Raw genomic sequence first — 26003 nt, forward strand, 5'->3', positions numbered from 1 at the left:
AAGTATCTTATCGAGCAACTCTTTATTGATTTCTCTTTCTAGACCTGTCCATTTCTATCTGACTTTGGTCTGCATTAGATTGCTTAGGATTACATGATTTTTTTGCACCTTGCATTTTCTTCCTCTCTTAGAGAATCTATGCTATGTTGAGGACATATCCTCAAGTGTGCTAAAGGACTCATTCAACATTTGAAGCATCTCTTTTGATTGAGCATCATCGAATTTAAACTAAATTCATCACTCATAGCAGCTCTCATTATGCAATGTATTGTCATACAGTCGTTGAGCCACTTCTGATAAGTATCTCTAACCATCGTATATGAATTGGAAGCTGGTTCTTTAGGTTCTAGATCTATAATCACATATAGGATCCTCTCATACTCGAAAACTATTCTCAACTTTCAATACTAATTATCAAAATTGGATTCCATAAATTTGTCACTGTCCAACAGTGAGTGGAGTGATAAACTACTAGCCATCACTGAAAGAAAAATAAAAGACCTATTAGTATATGAATTATTTAATCCTAAAGATTTGGACTTTAGTTTAAAGATCCTCCCACTATTTTAAATGAATTGATAGCTTCTACCTCCAATTTGAAAAATTATTTTAATTTTTTGGCGAGTACTAGAATCCACATAGACTGCACACAAGTCCGACTTTGGTCGATCAACCCATATGTATCTATGGGTAGGTTCTTAACCAATTATTTCTCCAAACAACTTCTAGTAATAATTTTGCCCCATATTTTTTTCAGTTGGCTTTGGCCATCTTTGCAAGTACTAGTTAGGTACAACCATTAACATGATCATGCTTAGCCCATCTAACCAACAAATGATTAGGCCCGACTTTGGTCGGCCAACCTAACCACCCATTAAAGAGACACGACTGAGTTATCATATTATGAATGATAATTCTAATAGCAGATAAGCATAGGCCTTTGGGCCTCCAATGATTATCAGACTAATGGATCTATTATTATCCAACTTAATGGAAGGCTATGATCTAGTTATCCCCATAACTAGCTCATTTTAAGGACCTAATAATTTAAAAAATTTGATTTCAATGGTTTGAGAAGTAATTGACTGATGAGTCTTAAATCCTCCCACTGACTTTACTAAGTCATTGAATTAGACTAGAGACAAGCTGGTCGAAAGGGTACCTAATTCAATCAAACTGATTTAATGATTTGAGAATAAGAGAAGAGATTAATCGATAAATCATAAATCCTCCCACTGACTTCACCAAGTCATGAAGAGGATAAGAGACAAGCTTGGTTTAGAGACACCTAAATCAATCATACTGATTTACCTTAATGACATAGATCAGCTCAAATCAATTAGTGACATAATCAAAATATAATCTACCATATTGGCTAGGTAAATGAGATTGGTGGGAGGGTCTGCCTCGACTTGCCTTAGACACCATCAAAATGGTCAGATAAGCAAACTACTAATTAAAAACTATCGGTCATATTATCAAGCAATATTGTCAAACTTATCTTAGACACCAATTGATCAATTTATTTCAATTTGATCCACCAAAGGACTTGGACAAAATCATTGAGCCACAATCACATCCATTTGGTATGGTCAAAAATATGGACTTGATCAAGCTACACCTATTGTGGTTGATCTTTAAGAAATTTTGATCCTAATCTAACTCAACTCTTGATTAGATTTAATCAATTTTTCTAATTAATCTATATTTATTTCTAATCCTAGGTCTAATCCAGTTACAAAACTTGATTCGTGCTAACTCATGGCCCATCGATTTATGAGGTGTCTTAATCATCTTTTAATTCTCAAATCTAGATTACTTAATTCCAAATTAAATATGTGAAACGTGTATTTCAGTCTATAGAACTATTCTATTAGAATTTCAAGTGAAGCATACATCATATGTTGTGTAATTTTTCAGATCTTAAAATCTAATTTTTAGATCTATGTTTAACAATTAAATATATAAAAATTTGATCTAAATATCATATATACATCACATGTATCATAGTACAATTTAGATATCTACCAATTACATCATATGCAACCTACAATTCAGATCTTATAACCAATTTTTGTATCTAAATTAATTTTATTTAAATTATAATTAATTACATATCACTTTAGATCTAATATAAATATATTTATGATTAAAATAATTTTAAAATTTTTTTTGCTATTCTTCTTCAAAAGATTTGATCACAATGGCACCCCTATACGTCATAAGAGAATCCATCGAATGGACAAGAGAGGGACTCAATCTCTGCTTCTTCTTATGATCAGATGACCTGATGATCATCTCAATTTGAGTACTGGGCTACTAAGATCTAAAATCTAATTTTAAAAAATAATTACATCTGCATATATAATAATCAAAAATTCAGACGTGCACTGAAAATGATTATATCATGCATGTTATGTATCTAATCTAATTAGATCAATACATCGATTAATTTTTGATAAATTTCATATAAAGTTTAGATTTGAACCTACTTTTATACCCCATATAAAGTACTTAAATCAGATCTAGAATCTTGTATAAAAATAATTCAAATACACACATGAACGCATAAAAATTAAAATTCTAGTTAGATCTGATTTGATGTTGTGCAGAATTTTGCTTAAAATCAGATCTGAAAATTTGTCAAAATAGATTCAAATCAGATTTTGATTAAGTCTAACTTTTAATTTAAAATAATATCATAAATATTTTATGAAAATAAATTTTAATTTGATTATTATGTCAGCAAAAATCTATATCAAGAAAATTATGTTATAACAGATTTATAACAACCATTATCAACCATTGATTAGGTTCTTGAAATCTGATCAAAATCAAATAAAATAATTTTTAATTAATAGGTCTAAACTAGAAGTAATGTCTTACATAAAAATTTGATCATATATCTCATATAAAAATATCAAAAAAATTAACAATGCATAGCATGTATCAATCCTACTCTGATACCATTTGAAGAGAAAATATCCGATCTGATCGGATCGTTAGGGTGCATTTTAAAAAAAATTTCTATTCAAAAGTATACATAATAATTATGGATTACCTTGATCATAATAAAATAAAGATCAAATTCTCAAAGGTTGCTTGAATTCGATGCCTCACGAGGTCTGAAAGCACAGGCCCTCTACTTCGCATGCACGTCAGGCTCTGTAGGGAAGAGGAATGATTCCTTTTGCACCAATCCTTCAAAAAGGCAGCAAAAGAGAGAGAAAATCTTGATCTTGGATGCGACCCTTTACGCCAAGATCTTGGACGCTTAGAGGAAGAAGGATGCCAAAACAATTTGCACACCTTGAGAGAAAGGGATGCCTCCCTTTTTTTCTTACGCCCCACCTTTTTCTTCTCACCGTATAACCAATTTTTGCCGCACAAACAAAAGAATCTTACATAGTGAATTGTGGTCCCTCTCTTTTATAGTTGAGGCATCTAAATTTGATCCAAAGACCTAACTAATTTGGTGTCCAAATCTTATCCAAAGTGGAGTTCTAGATGAGAAAGGAGAGCACCCAACAACCTTCACAAGAACTAGCTTTCACGCGCATGCATATGGGCAGAAAAAAATCATTGCTCCACCTTTCTTTTGGTTAGCTCCCATGAGAGAGAATCTCAGGTTCCAAGGACTCTTTGGTTTCCAACCAAATAGGCTAAGATTTGACTCATTTTGAATCTGATTCGAACGTGATTCAAATCAGATTTGAAGAGCCTGTCAATCCTAATCTAATTAGAATTCTGATCCAAGTCTAACTAAAATTTTTTAATTCAATTAATTTTTAATTAAATTAGATCTAATCTAAAATTAATTATGATATAAATTGACCCTCTCATAAATTTTTTGGATCATTAATCAAATCATTATTATCTCCAAAATTAAATATGAACCTTATGTCTAGTGCTAGCTAGACATAATCAACTTATTTAATCCCGTATGACCCTTAACTTAATTCTCAATTAAGCTAATCTATTCATTCAGTCAAGTCATATACTTTCAAATTGAACTCATAGATTTAGGTTAATTCTTTCCTACATTGTCTGACTTTGTGCGTAACTCCATAAGTTCGAACATTAAGCTGGTAGCATAGCAACCATTTTCTTTACTAATCAAAGTTACCATCTAGTAATATTTTCCAACATCCAGATAGGTCAAATATATGTTAGACAATATTCAAGAACCAATGCATATGGTTACCACATAATTCATTCCTTTGATCCTAAATGCTCAAGGATAATCTAGGGTTTAACTGTCAAACCTGAAAGAGTCATCCACATTATATTTCAACCTTTCACATCCATCATATGGATTATCCAGGTCCAGGATTTACTAAATTGAAATACAATGATGCAATATCTCCTATATTATGGAGAGATTAATCTCATCTTGATCCACATACAGACTTCATAAGTATTTGACTGTATCCAGTAGCCTTCCATCACTACATTAGAAATGCAAGTAATCCAACACCAAAGCACAATGAGTTGCTTGCAAGTCACTATGGTGATCTCAGGTCCAAAAAATATTTATGCCCATACGCTTCGCGAGCTGCTCTTACAACAGAGTACTCCGCAGGTGAGTCACTTATGCAATGACAATGTACTCCTACATCTTAGCTGTATGCCATACCAATATCTCCACACTCCTTGGTTACGAGGACAACTAATCTATATGGCACACAATGACCTACACTCGATAAATATTATCATCCCTAAATGACGTATCATTTGATCGGGAATATGTTTAACAATTATTCGATAATTTTTTTTTTATCGAATATCATATAGTTCTAAGGACTTCATTACGACACATGAGTTCATATAAGAAAGATATACATCTTGTGATGAAAAATATTAAATAATTTTTATTAATTTATAATTCATATATAATTTATAAAAAGCATAATCATCTAAATGATTGGCTTTAGGATATATTTTTTAACATCAGATGCTTAAATTGAAGAATTCATCTATGAAAAAGATTTCCTCAAGTTGGAAAGCTAAAGCATTTCAAAGAATATATTTTCTCATATTTGGTCAAAAGAAGTCGACTTTTGATGAAAAAGAGTCGACTCTGATATATTGAAATAGTTCTGACAAACAAATGAATCGACTTCTTTTTGAGATAAGCCGACTCCATTTATAGGACAGAAAGCTGAATTCTGCATGTTTGAGATCGAACTGACTCAAAATAAAAATTGAGTTGACTCAAAAATTGAGTCAACTGCAAATAAAAATTGAGTCGACTCGTGGCCTGAGACTGTACCAATGACTAATTTTTTTATACTTTTTTAATGATTAATTTTTATTTCTAACAACTATTCAACCCTTCCAATGGCCAAAACTCTTCCAGCCACTTCCAAGCTTATTAAAGGCTAGAGAATTAACTGAAAAGAAAGTCAAGTGGATTAAAAAAAGAAAATCATCAAAGTAACTGTGGGTTATTGAATATCATTGTAAAAGAAGAAGAAAGAAGGATTGAGTGCATAGAATTGAAAACTTTCAAAAAAAATCTTCACCACCATCAGCTATATCCTCTCAAGTATCAATTGAAGAGAAGTCAAGCTTCAAAAGAGCAATTCTACAGCCACTTCTCTGAGTTTTAAAGAGTTTATATTTTCTAATTTTATTTAAGCTAAAATTCATATTCTTGTATTTTATTTTCTTTACAAGTTTTTTTAGAAAAAAAAACTTGGGGTTAAGGCCTGTCCGAGCCTAAAATTAGATATTGTAGATTTTGGTTGGTAAGCTCAAAAATTAACTAGATTGATTATGAGTTTAAAAATAATTGATGTAAGATTTTGATTGGTGATGCCAAAAAATCAACTGAGTTTGTTTGTGAGTCTAGAAAATAAACGCACTATAATCAAATTGATTATAGTGAAATTCTTAAGAAAAGTTTGGAGAGTGAACGTAGGTGCGGGGTTGCACTGAACCACTATAAAATTGCTTGTATTTATAGTATACTTTGATTTCTTACTTTTCATTCTCGCATTATTTAGTTTTAATTTCTCCTTAGCATTGTTTTAATTATTGCAAAGCTTATCTTATATCTCAAATCCACTACTGCATATATTGATTACCTCTCAAGTATTGTTGTTAAATTAATTGAGGCACCACTACAATAGAACAAGGTATTAGCGACATAAAAAATTTATCGCTAATAATTAATTTTCATCGGTAATAGTTATTAGTGATAAAATTATCATCACTAATATTTAGTCATAAATAATGACGTCGTTGATAATTTTTTATGATGAAAAAAAAATTTCATCACCAATAATTGATATTATCAACCAAAAATTTTTATCGTTAAATTTTTTTTCAAAAACTATTAATGATGAAAAATTTTAATCATAAAAAAAAATAATTTGTGATGAATTATTATGTCATTAATAAAAAATAATTTATTTATGATAAAAAACTTTCATCGCTATTAATTTAATTAAAATTTTTTATGAAATTTAAATTTATAAAAAAATATTAGTGACATAAAATTTTATTGCAAATATGATAATTTCTAATGTAAATTTTTATCACTACTAAATTATTAATTATTTATGATAAAATTATTTTTATCACTATTAATTTAATATAAAAGTTTAATATTTTTAAATTTATTAAAAAAATTATTTATGATCTCTTTTTTCATCGCTAATATATTTTTTGGTGACCAATATTTCATCAAAAATAATTTTATCATTAAAAATTTACACATATATTTTTTTAAAATAATTTATGAATATATATTTTTATTTTATATTTATAATATTTTTATTTATAATCTATAAAATTAAAATAATAAATTCACATAATAAATTCATAAATAAATTTTATCATTTTATTATATTAAATTAAAATTATAAGAGATTTGAAATAAAAATAAAAAGCTACATAAAGAGGCCGTCAAGTGTCGGCATCTGTAGAAGGAGAGCGGGCTGGAGAAAGAGAGTGCTTGAAAGAGCTCGAACCGACCTACTGCTACCTCATCAGTTGCATCATCCACTCTATCTATGCTATTCGCTCCATTATCTGGGTCTAGAGTAGTTGGTACTCAGACGCATGTAGCCAACTCCTCAGCTCGCTGCTCAGCCCACTATCGATCCTCAGCAACCTACCTCTGCACCTCCGCTAGTCGAGCATTACAGGCAGCATGGATGTCAGCCCTGGATGAGTATGAGGATGAGGGAGCACTGATCAATGCCCTAGACTTCTAACATAACAAGATCTCGTACCAAGCACCTGATCACAGATCTTGTCATCTGTGGGTGCAATCGAGCCCTTAGAGATAGGCTGCAATCTGATGCCTATCATACGATCCTGAAAATTAAAGTTATAATTATTTTAATTTTATACTAAAAATTAAACTGTGAATGAAAAAAATAATTAAAAAAACTTACAAAAAGCTCCTGACTCCCCATCGTCCACTCTTCTGACCGTCGCTAGTGGGTCCGCTGGTAGATATCGATCATATCAGGAAGCTCGCCACTCTTTGTATCTCTGTAATTTGAGAATAATTAATTAAAAAATTTTAAATAGTTAGAGAGTTAAAATATGCTAATTAAAAATTACCTACCATTTGCTCCATATAACAAGCAAACAACCTCGAACCCCCACAATGCGACATGGTCTGTCTCGTCCAATTTGCAATATTTTGGGCACATCATTTCTGTACAGTTAGCAGTCAAATTAGTAGGTAACAAACTGAATTTAAGAATAAATGATTCAAATATTAAACTTTAAAAAAAAAGTTTGGATGTGTGATTTGATATGTCGGATTCTCATAATATCGGCATACGAGAGCCCAATCATCCATAATGATGCTGTCATAGGGCCACTGCCGCGCTACCTCCACCCCATGGTCCTGCATCACATGGTACCAATGCGGATGAATGTGGTGGTAATACTCCTTGAAATGCAAACATAAATGAGCATCCACAGCTCGCCGCACGCGATCCTCCTCAAAATCAATAATATCAAATACATCTGCCAATAACAAATATTAGAAGAATACCATGCTAATAAATATTTGTAGTATAATTTATTTTATCTATAACTGGGTGCAGAAAACTTTTCTCTGAGTTCGTACAACGTGACACCAATCAAAAAGTATCACGGGGGCATAGCTGTGGCATATGATGTCCAGCTCGATCTGCCACAGCTCACACCATCCCCTAATGGGCCTGGTATAGCCGAGTGGTATCTCAATACGGAGATGCTGTCTCGAGTGCTTGCATCTTCACGCTCTAGAGCGAGGTTCTTCGATGGACCTTACCCTCACCTCACCACCGGTGGAGACTGGTCTGAAATAATAATAAATAAATCATTAGTATGATAGCTATCTAAATAAAAAAATTAAATTTTATTATATAAAAAGTATTATAATACCACTCGGATCCATCTCACTCAGACCTGCCTCACTCGGACCTGCCAGTGCAAGATCCTCTGGCGACTCTGTTGGTGCGATAGTGAAAATAGGTGAAGGCACCTCAGCTTCAGGGGTAGACTGTGAACTCGAACATCGTCGTCTGTCTTCTGATACTATACCTGCAATTTTTGACATATAAATAAATATAATATTGAATAATAATAATAATAAATAAATTATATTCTAATGAATAGAATTATATCATATACCATTATTGCAAGAGAAGATTCAACAAATAATATAAATCTACTCATCAATATTCGTATCTTTCTTGATTTGTAAGTTCTCCTCCGAATCACAATAATTGACTAATATATCATCTTCTATTTTATCGTCATTTATGAATTGATCGTCATCCTCTGATTTATCAAGATTAAATACAAAATGCTTCAATTTTATTAGACGACAGATCAGCCCTATTCAAAGGAGCTGTTATAAGTTCTTCATCAATAAGAAGCTCGGCTAATATTTGTTCTTATTCTTGAAAAGCTTCTTCTTCATATAAATTTGAATTTTCATCCATTTCTAGTTGGGTTGATATGTCATATATGCCTCTAGGTGTTATTCTTTGTACGACATACCAATTATCTCGATACTTTAGATCCTTCAAATATATTACTTGTTTCACTTGAGTTGCTAATATATATGGCTAATTCGGATACCATGTTCGTGCAAAGTTTACACTGATAAAGTATGGATCGATATGAATATCGATCATTTTATTGCTAATATCTCACCATTTACACTGAAACAAGAATACAGAATTATTGGATCCATACTTCAGTTCTATGATATCTATTAGTACACCATAATATTTAATCTCTTTTTTTTCTTCATATCCTATCGTAGCAATCCCACTATTCTAGATCCATCATTGCATCTCAAGCTTCCTTATGTGAAATCTCATTTCTCCAATGATATAGGATGCAGAGTGGTTAACCCTTCGATCGAAGCCACATGTTAAATCATACAACTCATCGATCGCACCCTCTTCTTTATTGAAATACTTATATTTCATCTATACCATAACATAAAAAATTATGTTAATTCAAATAATTATTTTTATAATTATTAAAAATAATGTATTACTAGTGCAACTTACAAAGTCTCCAAATTATTTTACAAATTCTCTCCTATGTCGATCATCGACATCCGTATTATTCTCTCTACATAGTATACTCTTGTGCTCACTACAACAAGTCATGATTTTTAATTCTACATCGATATAAAAAAAATTACTTAAAATATTAAACAGTATGCTAAGATGGTACTTACTCAATGAAATCTTCAATTTCTTCGCAATTATTTAGAATGTAGAAGTGTGCCTTGGATAGCTCATTCACATCCATAAATTCATATCTTCTTCTACCAATGGGTCAAACTATTTGTTTAAATATAGATAGTGTCAGTTCATTATCACCCCATTCATGGTTTGCATTATGATCTATACGATTGAATCTTATTTCGATATCGTCAAGATACATCGAGTAAAACGTGACACACTTCGTATCTATGTATGCTTTCGCTATAGATCCTTCAGATTGTGCTTTATTATGTACATACTTTTTTAAGGTACACAAAAATCTATAAATAAAAATAAATTTAAATTTTAAAAATATATTTACATCTTATAACTGATATAATAAAGTACGTATAACTTTTTTATCTTTCAATAGGATATATCCACCAATAATATATCGGTCCAGCCAAAAGAGCTTCCTTTAGAAGATGAATAGCCAGGTGCATCATAACATCAAAAAATGATGGTAAAAAATTATTTTTTAACTTACAAAGAATGAGCATGATATCCTTCTTAAACTTCTCAAGTAAGTTAATCTTCAATTTTCGGCAACACAGTTCTCGAAAGAATACTCCCAACTCAATCATTGCAGTTTGAACATCACCACCCAAATAGCCATGCATGGCCATAAGAAGCAAGCGTTGCATCATCACATGAGAGTCATGACCTGTCATGTCAGAGATATTACTGTCGTTATTGCCAATACATTGTGATACGTTTGAAGTGTATGCGTCAAGAAACTTTACGGTTTTGAACCATCCATAGAAACTCTTCTTTTCCTCTCCAAATAGCGAATAACATGCAGATGACATAAAAATCTATCACCTCGATGAACTAAATATAACTTTGATCGAATTTTTATTTTCTACAAATCAAGACAAGCTTTTATACTATCTTTTATTTTTTCTGAAATGTTCAATACTGTATCGATGATATTATCATAAATATTCTTCTCAATGTGTATTACATCTAGATTATGATGAAGTAGTAACTGCTTCCAATATGGTAGTTCGAAAAAAATACTTCACTTCGTCCAATTTAGCTCAACTTTAGTACACTTCTGCTTGCGAGTATCCGATATTTTTCCAAATTGGATACTTCCAATGACTTCAAGTTATTCTAAAACTTCTGCTCCACTTAACTCTTTAGATAGCAGATGTCGGTCGGTCTTACCATTAAAGTATTGGTTGTAACGGATCCTTCAAGAGTGATTATCAGGTACAAACTGTCGATGACCCTTAAAGCATATTTTCCATCTATGCTTTAAATGTAAGGAGGATGCATCCTTGTTGCATATTGGACATGCCAAATATCCTTTGGTGCTCCACCCAAATAAGTTTTCATATGCAAAAAAATCATTTATGGTCTATAAAATCGAAGTATGCAACTTAAAATTTTTTCGACTCATAGAATCATATGTCTGTACTCTATTTTTTCATAGCTCCTTCAGATCATCGATTAACAGTCGTAGATATATATCAATTTTATTACCTCATGCATTCAGACTCAGAATTAATAGTGACATAAAAATAAATGATTCTTTCATGCACTTTCAAAGTGACATATTATATACAACTAGCATCACAGACCACATACTGTAGGAAGTACTCAAATTGCCAAAGGAGCTAAATTCATCTATCGCTGGATCAAGCCGGATATTGCGTGGGTCACTTACAAAGTACGGATGCTTTACATCGAAGTCTTTTCACACTACAGAGTCGGTCGGGTGGCTAAGTATATTCTTCTCCGAAATCCACTGCTCATGATGCCATCTCATTTCTTTAGCTATCTATGTAGACATATACAATCTTTAAAGTCTTGGAGTCAATAAAAAATATCTCAAAATCTTTTGAGGTATCTTCTTTTCTTTCTTGTTATCGATTTTGTACCTAGGCTCACTGTATTTTGGATATTCAGTTGTCTGTTCATTATCTTTATAAAATAATATATAGTTATTTTTACAGGCATGTATAAGAATATAGTGAAGTCTCAATTTTCATATGTATATTTTTGCTTCAAAATATGATTTCGAAAGTCTCTCTCCATCGAAAAGAGCTACTTTAATCAATATCAAATTTTGATCAAATGACTTCTGACTCCATCGATCCATAATTTTAATATGAAGCAATTTTATCAAAAACTCTAACTTGAAGAACTTTGCATAATTTGGATAGAGTGGCTCTCGTGCATCCCTTACAAGCTTTACAAACTGTTCAGAAGTCCATTCTACCTCAAGCCGGATAGTGTTCATGATCAGAATTGCCTTCAGATGTATTAGTACTCATGCGTACATTTGAACAAACACCTTGATATAAATTATCTAATAGTTCTCCTATACCACCATGTTCGACAGATTCAGGAGCATCACTATCATCTTCAGTATCGTCATCATCATACACAACTTCATTCAGATCATCCTCCCTATGCCATATCCAGCAAGTATACTTCTTATCTATACCATAATATAGCAGATGCTTCTCAACAAGAATTATATGATGATATATCATATTGATACATCTCTTTATGGATACTTTATCCGACTAGCACTATCAGTCTTATGCCATGCAAACTCAATAAAATCTCGAACACCTTTTCTATATTCAGATAAAAAAATATCTCTGATATTCATCCAACTTTTGTGGATATCCATCTAACAATAAATATGAAAATCATTAACAACAAATAAATTTTCAACTATATTCATCTGAATCGGATCCCGATCCAAATTTTGGATCGTATCCCGATCCGAATTTCGGATCAAATCCTGATTCAGATCTAGATACGGATCATTTTATACAAAACAGCATGCATTAAAGAACACAGACTAAACAGTAACATAAAAAATATCCTTCTATCAATTTAATGAAGCAAAAATGCATGATCCTATCCATTTCAAATTATTACTAACAGGTGTGGCATTATCCCTTTCAAAAAAATAATAATCTTATTATTGTTATTAGTCGATATTTTATTTTATTATTGTAAAAATTTTGGCAGCATCTTCCCATGGTACTCCAAGTATACGATGTGAATATGGTGCCTACGCACCCTATCCACCATATACTTGGAAAACAGTGGACAGATAACTGCTGAATATGGGACATTCAAGAATCGATCTCGATCAAGATCGATCCTTGAAAGGAAATCTACAGCTCAATGCAATTTAACTATCATCTCTAAGATGGATTTTTAATTTATCAAAAAAGAGTAACTTTGTATTAAAAATTTTTTATCAAAAATTTTAGTAGAGTTTTCTCTAAAATAAAATTATTTTTTATATTTAATTATAATAAGCAAAAGCATACAAAATAGCACACAAAATAATTAAATTATAATAAGCAAAAGCAATTAGCATTGTGCTAGTGGACAATAAAAAATTTATAAATTTCAGCAGTAATACTAAAAAATTTATACAATAAATTTAAAATAAACTATAAGTAGTTGAGTATGTAAAATAATATTAAGTAAAATAATAACATAAAATTCAATCCTATGTCGAATATCCTTACTCTCTCTCCCTTATCTTTCAAATTCACCAAAAGCAGCATCGTGGAGATAGTCCCATAGATAGGGTTGGAAGTGGGTCAGACCGCTAGGAGGTCTATCAGGTCGGGCTTCGGACTCAGCCCCAAACCATTCAGACCGAGCTCTAGCCAAAAAAATCGAGCCCGTTTGGCCATCGGGCTGGGCTCGGGCAGACATTTGGCCCAGTCCAGAGCCGACCCGATTGGGTTCGGGTCGATTAACCCTCTTCTCCCAACCCCGACCCAATTCGTATTTTAACCTTTATATATATAATAAATAATTTTTTATTTTTTTAAAATATTTTTTACCTAAAAATAATTTTCTTTTCTAAATATTTTTTTCCTAAACGGTCTCTGGGCTCGGCCCCCATGACCCCCTCTCCCGTGGCACCGGTGCCATCACCACCCCGCACTGTCCAGACTCCACCCCCGCTCCCGCGGTGCCGCCACTGTCACCCACCCCCAACGACCCACCCCCCGTGGTGTCGCTGCCCTCTCCAACCCTCTGCGACCTGGATCCCAACTCGGATCCTGATCAGATCCTGATCTGGATTCCAACCCGGATCGAGATCTCGATCCGGATCCCGACCTCAATCCAATTCAGATCGTAATCCAGATTTTATTTTTATTAATTAAATAATAAAATATTTAATTAATATTTTATTTTTTTATTTTTTTTTCTCCCTCATTTCTCTTTTCCCTTCCTCCCTCCCCGGTCGCCCCGACCGACCTTCCTCCCTCCCCGTGTTGCCCCCGACCACCCACCCCCACCCCTGTAACCCCCTCTACCCCCTCCCCACCCCCATGTTGCTCTCGACTGCCCACCCTCACCTCTGCAACCCCCTCCACCCCTCGAACCCCCGGCTCCCATGTCGCCCCCGACCCCCACCCCCACCCCCGCAACCCCCTCTGGCCCCAGTGGCTCGATCAACCAAAGAAAAAAGGGTGGAAAGAATCTTTACCTCCGGCGGACAGCAACGACGACGGCGGAGAAGCCCATGACAACGGCGGTGGATGGCAATGATGATGGTGACAGTGGAGATGCGATCGCCGGTGGGAAGAGAGGGAGAGGGAGGGCTCGGAGGGCACTCGGCTAGGAGAGGAGAGGGAGGGCACTCAGCTAGGAGAGGAGAGGGAGGGCTCGGAGAGGAGAGGGAGGGCTCGAAGGGCTCGAAGAGGAGAGAGGGAGAGGGATGGCTCAAAGAGGAGAGGGAGGGCTCTCAGCTCGGAGAGGAGAGGGAGGGCGCTCAGAGAGAAGAGGGAGAGGGAGGGCTCGAAGAGGGGAGAGGGGAGAGGGAGGGGGAGGAAGAGGGTTTCACGCAAAGAGACGTCGAGTTGATGTCTAATAAATGTAGAACTATTAGCAACAAAAATTTTCATCGCTAATACCATTATTAGCGACTAATAAATGTAGAACTATTAGCAACAAAAATTTTCATCGCTAATACCATTATTAGCGATGAAAAATAATTTTTATCGCCAATAAGTCCTGTCAAAAAAAATTTTACTAAAAAAATTTTTTCTCTAAAAAAATTTACCTAAAAAATTTATAAAATAAATTATTGGTGATGGAAACAAAAATATTCATCATTAATAAGGCTATTAGCGATGGAAATAAAGTTTTTATTGCTAATAAATACCATCTAAAATTTTTTTCCTCTAATAATTTTTTCTTCAAAAAAATAAAATAGTTTTGTAGACAAAAATTTTTACATTATTAATAAAAAAAATTATTAAAATTTTTTCTTCAAAAAAATTAATTAAAATAATATTTTTAAAATATGGTTACTGATGAAAAATAAATTTATGTCATAAATAATTTTTTTAAAAAAAATTAAAAAAAATTAAAGACTATTTGCAACAAAAATTTGGTTTACATCGCTAATAATTTTAGATTTTTTCAACTTAAAAAAATCTTTTCAATAAGAATTTCATAAAAAATTAATTTTGGATTTTTTCACTAAAAAAATTTTCCATCCAAAAAATTTAACAAAAAAATAATATTAAAAAAATATTCATGATGAAAAATAAAATTAATTTTCTTTAATTTAAAAAAATTTTTGATCTAAAAAAATTTTTCAAAATAATTTTATTAAAAAATTAATTTTTTATTAATAAAAAAATTCATATAAATAGTTAATTTATGATTTTTTCTTCAAAAAAAATTTTTCTCCAAAAAAAATTACATAAAAAATATAATTATGATGAAAAATTTAATTTACATTGCTAATAATTATTATAAGAATAGCTCTTCGACTTTCGCAATAGAATGAGCACTATAGAAGATCGATAGCTTTGAGATCTTCGATCTCTAAAGAACTCATTTTCTTCTTAGAGTCTTCATTCTGAAAGTTAGAGTATGAAAATATCACGGTGATTCTGAGATCGTGAGAGAAATCTATCAAGATTGAGATTTGGAGGATAGGATAGGGACAGAAAGTTAAAGGTCTAAAAGCTCATATATTGCATGCATATGAGGATCGAGCTTAAAAAATTTAAGAAGAATTGTGTGAGCATCAAAGATCTAACAATTAATCAGAATCAAAGTAGATCTACGGATAGTGCAAGTTGTGTTATAAAGCACAAGTTCATATTTATATTTTGCATTGCTAGGAAGATTAGTACTCATATTGTTTGTCTTCTCATGATTGAAACTCCTAAAGAGATATATTTGAGCATCAATCGATGTGGGAAGCATGGTACCTTTCGAGATTGTAGAAGTCATGTTAGAATGCACTGCTTAATTATATGATTTCTGCATGAAAGGAGGCTCCTTTCATATAGCTTAAGACAGACACTTCATTAGAAAGATTCATGGATATCACTAGTAACAGTGACAGCGATGAACAGATAATTTTACGTCATAAATAAACGTATAGCTTATTTCATTCAAAAAGATCTATTCATTCTAATCTACGAATATTATTCACTTTTATATAATTTTTTTAAATAAAAAGTTCGATCTGGATTATAACTCATATTTACTTCTTTATCATGTAAAAAGATAAAAGATCTATATAGCTGTTATAAAAAAAGATGCAGTTACCTTACACAAAATCAAAAATTTAAATTTTATAATTTTTTTAAAATTTTTAATTTTTTATATATTGATGATGAAAATATTTTCATTATAAATAATTAATATTTATGAGATAAATTTTTTTTTCATCATAAACACTTAATTATTTATGATGAAAAATTTTATCATAAATAATTAGCAACTTTTGATTTTTTTAATTTTTTAATTTTTTAAATATTGATGGTGAAAATATTTTCATCATAAATAATGAAGCATTTATGATATAAATTTTTTTCATCGTAAACACTACATTATTTATGACAAAAAATTTTCACCATAAGTAATGAGCAATTTTTAATTTTTTTAAATTTTTAATTTTTTAACTATTGACAATAAAAATATTTTCATTGTAAATAATCAAGTATTTATGATGAAATTTTTTTTTACCTCAAATATTCAATTATTTATGATAGAATATTTTCATCATAAATAATATATAATTTTTTAATTTTTTAATTTTTTTATTTTTTTAAATATTAGCGATGATAATATTTGCATTGGAAATAAAATTATTGGCAATGAAAGAAAGTTTTTCATCATAAATACTTAAATTATTTATGACTAAAATATTTTTATCACTAATATTTAAAATTTTAAAATTAAATAAATAAGAAATTAGTTATGATGAAAATATTCATTGTAAATAATAAATATTTATGATAAAAAAAAATTTTCATCGCTGACATGGATTATTTGTGATGAAAAATTATTTTCATCGTAAATAATAAATTATTTATGATAAATATTTTATCATCGTAAATATCATTAGCGACGATAAAAATATTTTCGTCGTAAATAAGTCCATTGTAAAAATATTCTTTTCTTGTAGTGCACATTATTGTTTAGAGATTAAGCTTGGATAAAATTTTTAAAGAATCCAATTCACTCCCTCTCTTAGGTTTCTACCTTCTGAGCAACAAGTGGTACTAGAGTGGATACTCTGTTATTAGTTGTTAACCTTGCAGTCTGAGCCAAAGATCATGACAACCCAAATAAAATTTTTATTTAATGAAGGTTATTCTATAAATCATCTTCTACTATTTAATGGATTAAATTATACTTATTAAAAAGTTAGGATGAAAATATTTATATAAGTACATGACTATAATTTATGGAAGATTATAACTAATGGCCCACACACACCCAATGCATTGATTCATTATAAAGAAGTGATTCAAATGAATACTAAGGTCATGAATTTTTTTTATTGTTCATTAGATATAAATGAGTTTAATGTAGTTTCTTCATGTATTTCAACTAAATATATATGGGACAAATTAGATGCAATTTATGAGAGAGCAAATCAAGAAGAAAAATCAAGCTCCCAAGAAGATAAGAAAGTTATCTCCAACATACGTCTCATAGCTCGTGAGAATGAAAAGAAGAAAAAGAAGAAGAAAGAAAAGAGAAAGAAAGTAATGATTAAGGGGGAACAAGTCAAAGAAAAGCAAAAAGAGAAATAGAAAGAAGGTATAGCAAATCCTTACCTCATGGCACACAACGATGAGGTAAACATTAAAACTTCTTCTGAATTTACTTTTGAAGAATTGTTTGAAGTCTTTAATGATCTAATGGATGAATTTAAAAAATTAGGGCTAAAAATAAAGAGTTCAAAAAGTCTAATCTTCTTTTAGTTGATGAAAAGAATAAATTATTAATTGAAAAAAAAAGTTTTTTGAAAGAAAAGGAAGCTTTAGTTGAAGAAAAAGAGGTTTTTTCAAAATCTAAGAAATCTTTGATTGAAAAGAATGAGAAATTAAGAAAAGAAATCTAATCATTGAAGCTTATGCTAGAAAAGTTTACCCTTGGGTCATAAAAGTTTCAACTAATATTAAATAATCAAAAGGTTACTTTTAATAAAGCTGGAATTGGATTTAATCTTCTAGAAAAATAAAAGTTTGTTAAGAATTTGTTCGGTAAAACCTCTCTTGAAAATCATTCTACTATATATTTCAAATGTAGTAAAGCATGTCATAAAATTTTTGAATGTAATATTAAAAGAGTTGGCCATAAGTTGATCAAACAAATTTGGTTTTCAAAAAGAACCTTGAGCACTAACTCCTATAGACCCAAGATGGCTTGGGTACCAAAAACTATAAAATATTTTTTTGTAGATAGACCAAGAATTCAATAAAATGAAGAGAGAAAATATTCAAGAATGGATGCTTTGGAATGAAAAAGAATAGATGATGATGTTTGACAAAGGCTAAACTTTTCACACATCGTGTCATTAATATGTACTAAATTTATTTAGTGTAAATGATTGATTTTGATGATTTATCTATGCTTATACCCCATGATTTGAATGATTTGGATTATTAATTGATTTTGACAATCTTGTAGAGTTTGCAATAATCTTATTTTATTGCTTGAATATGTTAATCATCATGCCTTTTTTTACTCTATGTATTGCATTAATTATTGTGAGCATAAATTTATTTTAAATTTAGCTAGTTACCTTTATTCCCCCACATCATTTTATTATTGAGAAACCTAAAATTAGCCTGATTGCAAAAAGAACTATTTAGTTACAAAACTTACAAATTGAATTAAGTTTTGATATTATCATAAGTCATGTAATCATATTTTGCAAATCAATGAAATATGACATTTTATGGAAATACAATGTGCTTGATGTTTACATTTATTTTATTGAATATGTGTTTTATGTATAAAATAAAGGGGGAGAAATCAAAATTAAAAAGAGAAATGATTTCTAAACTTAACAAGAGAAACTTTACTTATCTTGATTTAGTTTTAAAGAATTATTTGAGAATTCATGTGGTTTTGATCATTTACTTCATTTTGAGCAACTATTCATACTTCACATATTTTGATAATATCATCTTTCTTTTTGATAATTAATTAGTATCAAAAAATTATTTTTGATCTTAAAAGTGAACATTCATATTTTATTCCGCTTGATTGATATCAAAAATGAATTTGAAAAATACTCTTCTTAAATTTTTTGAAATTAATATCAAGCAAAATATCTCAAGGAAGCTATTATTTATCTTTAAAACTAAATATTTAAAGAAGATTTCAATTTTAATCAAGTGGCATCAAACAAATTATTTGCCTTGCATTCTATTGCTTTATCCTTTAGCAAAAAGAGAAGAATATCTGTCTCGAATCTGATTTTACAAAGCTATATTTTTTATAAGAGACAAATCCAGGAAATTGATACTTTTTTTTAAACTTAATTGCTTAATACTTCTTATGAAATAATGGATGAAATGATCTTTTTGAAGAAAAGCTAAAAATTTTTAATTGGTATCAAACAATCTAGTTCTGCTTTATACTCCATTATTTTATCTTTTGATAAAAAAAAAATATTTTGTTTCAAATTTATTTTTCTTTGATACTATATTTTGCTCTTATTTTATTCTGATACCTCACTTTGCTTTGATACATTCATGATACCTTCTCTATATTTAATTGATTGATATTTTTTGAGAAAAGAAAAAGAATTTTCTAAATATCTCACATGATTGGCTTTGATACTTTTTTTTTTGTTTTGAAAAGTTTTATTCTTTTTGAATCTTTGAAGCTAAAAGCCTATTTGTAATTAAATTTGAAAATCTATTTAATACATCACCTTTACTCAAAAGGGAAGATATATTTTTTAATATATTGTTCAAAAAAAAATCTTTTTGGATAGTTGCTATTTGGATTGAATCTCAAAATATTTGGTGTGAAGAAGAATTGAATTGATTACTTTCTATTTTAAATTGATTATATTTTAAAGAAATAAACTTAAACTTCCTTCAATTGATATCAAGCAGAATTCTTCAAAAAGATTATCATAACTGGTATCATAAGTCTCATAATTAGTATTAATAGTTTATTCTTGTCTTAAATTTCATGACTATATTCTTGCTATTACATCGTTTGAGACAAACTCTTATAATATATTTTAAAATGATCTACTTTAGTATCAAAAAGGAGAGAAGTATTTTTAAAGCCATATTATTTTAAAAAATTCATCTTCATTGAATCTTTAAAGCTCAAAATGATTTTTTTACTGAAATTTTGATTTTAATATTAAAAATTCTTAAAATTAAAAAGTCCTATGGCTATTCCCTGAATGCATTATTGAAATTATATTTTCTAAAAATGGCTTTATTTGCAAAACTAAGGGAGAAAAAATATTTAAAAATTAAAAAATTTAAATTTGAAAATCTAAATTTAAAAGTTAGAAAATCTAATTTTAAAGATCAAACTCTTGTTAAATGTGCCTAATTTGAAAGAAAAATAGGGAGAAAAGTTGAAAAGCAAAATTATCTAACAATAATTATGAAAAATAAGAGAAAAAATATTACTAAAATATTAAAAGAAAATATATTCTTGGTATCTCAAAAATAGAGGGAGAAATGCTTTTCATGCTTTATCTTGATTTGATTGAAATTCTGATTAATTTGTATTAAGAAAAATAAATGTTGATCTTAAATTCTCAAATCATTGCATTTTGCTTTTGTTAATTTGGGATTTCATATGCTTATTCAATTTGATTTGCATGATGTAATTATGCAATCATTCTTGATAATTAATTAGAGTTAAATTGAATTTAAAATATTTTTTTACTCTAAAAAATGATTTTGATATATATTTCAAATTTTGAAACATATTTGAAAACTGAATATAATACAGAATTTTTGATATGCCTTAAAAAATCTTTATAAAATTATTTGTATCAAGATAATTTTTGCTTAAGAAATGAATTTAGAAACTTAATTCTCAACTGCTCTAATACTATATGGTAGAACCATTGATTTGCTCGATACATTTTTGATACATATCTTTTCTAAATTTAAATGATAGATTTTTATTAAGAAAAAGAAAGAATGAATATTGAAGTAAATGCAATGCTTGATTTCACTGCTTAAATCTTTTGAAAAATTTTGTTCCTTTTACAAGCTCAAAGCAATTAGTTACTTAATTGAAAATCTGATTATAGAGTCAAATTCATTTCAAAAGGAGGAGAACTTTTTGGTATCTAAATTCAAGCTAATTTCTGAAAAGAAAGCAACATTTTAGACATGTTGGGTATAAAATACCCACAGCCGGAACCCACGGCGGAACCGCCATCAGCAAGTGCAGCTCCGCCCGGACTCCTACGGGAGCCGGGCTCCACCGCCATCAGCAAGTGCAGCTCCGCCCGGACTCCTACGGGAGCCGGGCTCTACCGCCATCAACAAGAACAGCTCCGCCCGGACTCCCACGGGAGTCGGGCCCCGCTCTCAGTATCAACTGCTGGTAAGCTCAATCCGGACTCTTATCAGAGCCGGACTTCACCCTTGACTTTGTTTGCAGCGCAGCTCCGCCCGGACTCCTACGGGAGCCGGGCTCCACCGACGACATCAGCATAGCTCCGCCCGGACTCCTACGGGAGCCGGGCTCCACCGCCATCAGCAAGTGCAGCTCCGCCCGGACTCCTACGGGAGCCGGGCTCCACCGCCATCAGCAAGTGCAGCTCCGCCCGGACTCCTACGGGAGCCGGGCTCCACGCCATCAGCAAGTACAGCTCCGCCCGGACTCCTACGGGAGCCGGACTCTGCCGCCAACATCAAAACAGCTCCGCCCGGGCTCCTACGGGAGCCGGGCTCCGCTCTCAATATCAATTGCGGGTAAGCTCAATCCGGACTCCTATCAGGGCCGGACTTCACCCTTGACTTTGTTTGCAGCGCAGCTCTGCCCGGACTCCTACGGGAGCCAGGCTCCACCGACGACATCAGCACAGCTCCGCCCGGACTCCTACGGGAGCCGGGCTCTGCCGCCATCAGCACAGCTCCGCCCGGACTTCTACGGGAGCCGGGCTCCGCTCACGACGGCTCCGACCATTGCCGAGCTTCAATCGACAGATCCACGCCCCCTGACAGGACCTCAAAACGGCCGCGACCCTGCTCCACCTCCTGTGGCGGACTCCACGCAGTATCATCATTCCCTGACAAGCCGCAGCAGCCATAGCCGCCCTGCTCCACTTCCTGTGGCGGACTCCGCACAGCTCCATTATCCCTCTGGCAGGCCACAGTAACGGCCACGAACCTGCTCCACCTCCTGCGACGGATACCATGCGATTCTCCTGACGACGGACGCTGCTCCACCCCTCATAACGGATTCCACGTGGCAAGTCGAGGTGATGCCCACGTGTCTGCTCCATTATCTTTCACAATCAATTCTCCTGACCGTGGGCGGCCCACTACCAGGCGGTTACACACGTCGCCGTCAGTCCGTTGCCTCCCCCGCCTATAAAAGGGGGGGACTCAGATACGTTATTTTTTAAGCTCTTTTGCCTTCTCTCAAAACTCTGCTAAATTCTCCGTTCGAGCACTCCATTCTTGTTGAGGCAGAGAACTGACTTGAGCGTCGGAGGATCTTGCCGGAGCAACCCCACCTCCGGTTTAGACTTCCCTTGCAGGTCCCGGCGGCGACCGCGGCTTCCTCAACTCCAGCTTCTCCAGCGCAGACGGATTTTTGCACCAACAGGATTGGCGCTAGAGGAAGGGCCCTGTGTCTTCGCAGCACCCTTGTTCTTGAAGGAGCGCTCAACGGAGCCACCTCCGGCCATCTCTCCGTCATCTACTTCTAATCCTCCCCCGCGAGATCGACACCCGATGCCTCCGCGCAGGGCGTCCACCCGGCGGTCCACGGCCTCCGCGGCCAGATCTCAGGCTCCGGCCTCTCCTCCCGTTTCTCAGCCAGCTCCTCCTCCCCCTCCGACGACGGCGGTCGGCGCGGAGCAGTTTGACCTGCTGGCGCAGCAGGTCAAGGGCCTCGTCGAGGCCGTACAGGCGATGCAGCAGCAGCCGCCGCAGGCGTCAGCGCATCCGGAAGGGGCATCTCCGGAATGCCAGAACCCGGCGGTGGGGCGGGCCAGCTGCCCCGTCCTTCCCGAGAAGGCGAATCCAAGGGTGGAGAGCCCTCAGTCGGACCACGACTCCACCCCTGGGAGATCCCTGCCCCCGTTCTGCCAAAGAACCCTCGAGACTCGAAGTCGAGAGGATTTCCTGAACCGGAGATTTCAGGAGATGAACCGGCGGATCGAAGAACTCCGCCATGCGCCTCCCGCTTATGGTGAGGATATCTGCACTGACCCTCCCTTCTCCCAAATGATTATGCAGGAACCGATCCCGCCGAATTTCAAGCTCCCCCAGTTTGAAAGCTACGACGGGACGTCGGACCCGGTGGACCACCTGGAGGCCTTCCGAACGATGATGCTGCTTCATGGTGCCCCCGACGCCATCTTGTGCCGGGCTTTCCTGTCTACTTTGAAGGGAGCAGCAAGAAACTGGTACTCGGCACTGAAGCCGGGTACCATCTTCTCCTTCGACCAAATGAGCCACCAATTCGTGGCCCATTTTGTCAGCAGCCGACGTCCCCGGAAAGGTTCGGAGTCCCTCATCAACATCAAGCAGAGGGAAGGGGAGTCCATACGGGCCTACATCAACCGCTTCAACATCGCGGCGTTGGAGGTCCGGAACTTGGACCAGTCGGTTGCCATGGCCGCCCTGAAAGGTGGCCTTCAGAAGAATGATCTCTTGTACTCCCTGGAGAAGAAGTACCCCAGAGATTTTGCTGATCTGCTGGCTTGGGCTGAAGGATACGCCCGTGCGGAAGAGGCCTTCAAAATGAAGGATGAAGAGACTGCGAGGGAGCGTCAGGCGGGAGATTCTGGCAAGCCCGCGCACTCCTCCTGCTTAACGCGGATGTATTATGACTGGATATGACCTCTCCAAAAAACAATGGCCATGTCAGGAACAGGAGGAGAACCTCGTCCTGACATGAGCAAAGTCAAAGGCCCGATTCTTTTAGACCGGATGGGGGGAGAGGCCTTACAACTCCCTAATGTGCCCCCACAGCCCTGTTAGGGACAGGAGGAAAACCTCGCCCTAACTTGAGCAAAGTCAAAGGCCCGGTTCTTTTAGACCGGATGGGGGGAGAGGCCTTACAACGCCCTAATGTGCCCCCACAGCCCTGTTAGGGACAGGAGGAAAACCTCGCCCTAACTTGAGCAAAGTCAAAGGCCCGGTTCTTTTAGACCGGATGGGGGGAGAGGCCTTACAACGCCCTAATGTGCCCCCACAGCCCTGTTAGGGACAGGAGGAAAACCTCGCCCTAACTTGAGCAAAGTCAAAGGCCCAGTTCTTTTAGACCGGATGGGGGGAGAGGCCTTGCAACGCCCTAATGTGCCCCCATAGCCATGTCAGGAACAGGAGAAGAACCTCGTCCTGGCATGAGCAAAGTTGAAGGCCCGGTTCTTTTAGACCGGAGGGGGGAGAGGCCTTACAGGGCCCTAACGCGCCCCCACAAGCCAGGCTGATAACGAGAACCTCACGCCGGCTCAAGCAAAATGGAAGACCCGGACTCCTACGGGATCTGGGTTCCGCCGCCAAGGTAAACTCCGCCCGGACTCCTACGGGAGCCGGGTTCCGCCGCCAGGTAAAGCTTCACCCGGACTCCTACGGGAGCCGGGTTTCGCCGCCAAGGTAAAGCTTCACCCGGACTACTACGGGAGCCGGGTTCCGCCGCCAAGGTAAAGCTTCACCCGGACTCCTACGGGAGCCGGGTTCCGCCGCCAAGGTAAGCTTCACCCGGACCCCTACGGGAGCTGGGTTCCGCCGCCATGTAAAGCTTCAGCCGGACTCCTACGGGAGCCGGATTTCGCCGCCAAGGTAAAGCTTCACCCGGACTCCTACGGGAGCCGGGTTCCGCCACCAAGGTAAACTCCACCCGGACTCCTACGGGAGCCGGGTTCCGCTGCCAGGTAAAGCTTCACCCGGACTCCTACGGGACCCGGGTTCTGCCGCCAAGGTAAAGCTTCGCCCGGACTCCTACGGGAGCCGGGTTCCGCCGCCAGGTAAAGCTTCACCCGGACTCCTACGGGAGCCGGGTTTCGCCGCAAAGGTAAAGCTTCACCCGGACTCCTACGGGAGCCGGGTTTCACCGCCAAGGTAAAGCTTCACCCGGACTCCTACGGGAGCCGGGTTCCGCCGCCAGGTAAAGCTTCGCCCGGACTCCTACGGGAGCCGGGTTCCGCCGCCAAGGTAAAGCTTCGCCCGGACTCCTACGGGAGCCGGGTTCCGCCGCCAGGTAAAGCTTCACCCGGACTCCTACGAGAGCCGGGTTCCGCCGCCAAGGTAAAGCTTCACCCGGACTCCTACGGGAGCCGGGTTCCACCGCCAAGGTAAGCTTCACCCGGACCCCTACGGGAGCCGGGTTCCGCCGCCATGTAAAGCTTCACCCGGACTCCTACGGGAGCCGGGTTTCGCCGCCAAGGTAAAGCTTCACCCGGACTCCTACGGGAGCCAGGTTTCGCCGCCAAGGTAAAGCTTCACCCAGACTCCTACGGGAGCCAGGTTCCGCCGCCAGGAAAGCTTCACCCGAACTCCTACGGGAGCCGGGTTCCGCCGCCACGGTAAACTTCACCCGGACTCCTACGGGAGCCGGGTTCTGTCCCCAAGAAAGACTTCGCCCGGGCTCCTAAGAAAGCCGGGCTCCATCCGCCGCTTTGCCAGCAAGGGTTAAAAACGGTGGCGAGGCTCGGCCACATGACGAGATCGGATGGAAGGGAAGAGCTCTTTCCCACGACGACCTCTAAGCCAAACAATGAGAAAGGGTCAACGAACGACAATATTGGTGCTACGCACGGACAAGGTAACACAAAAT

Source organism: Elaeis guineensis, chromosome 2 (assembly GCF_000442705.2).
Source record: "Elaeis guineensis isolate ETL-2024a chromosome 2, EG11, whole genome shotgun sequence".
Classification (NCBI taxonomy): Eukaryota; Viridiplantae; Streptophyta; class Magnoliopsida; order Arecales; family Arecaceae; genus Elaeis; species Elaeis guineensis.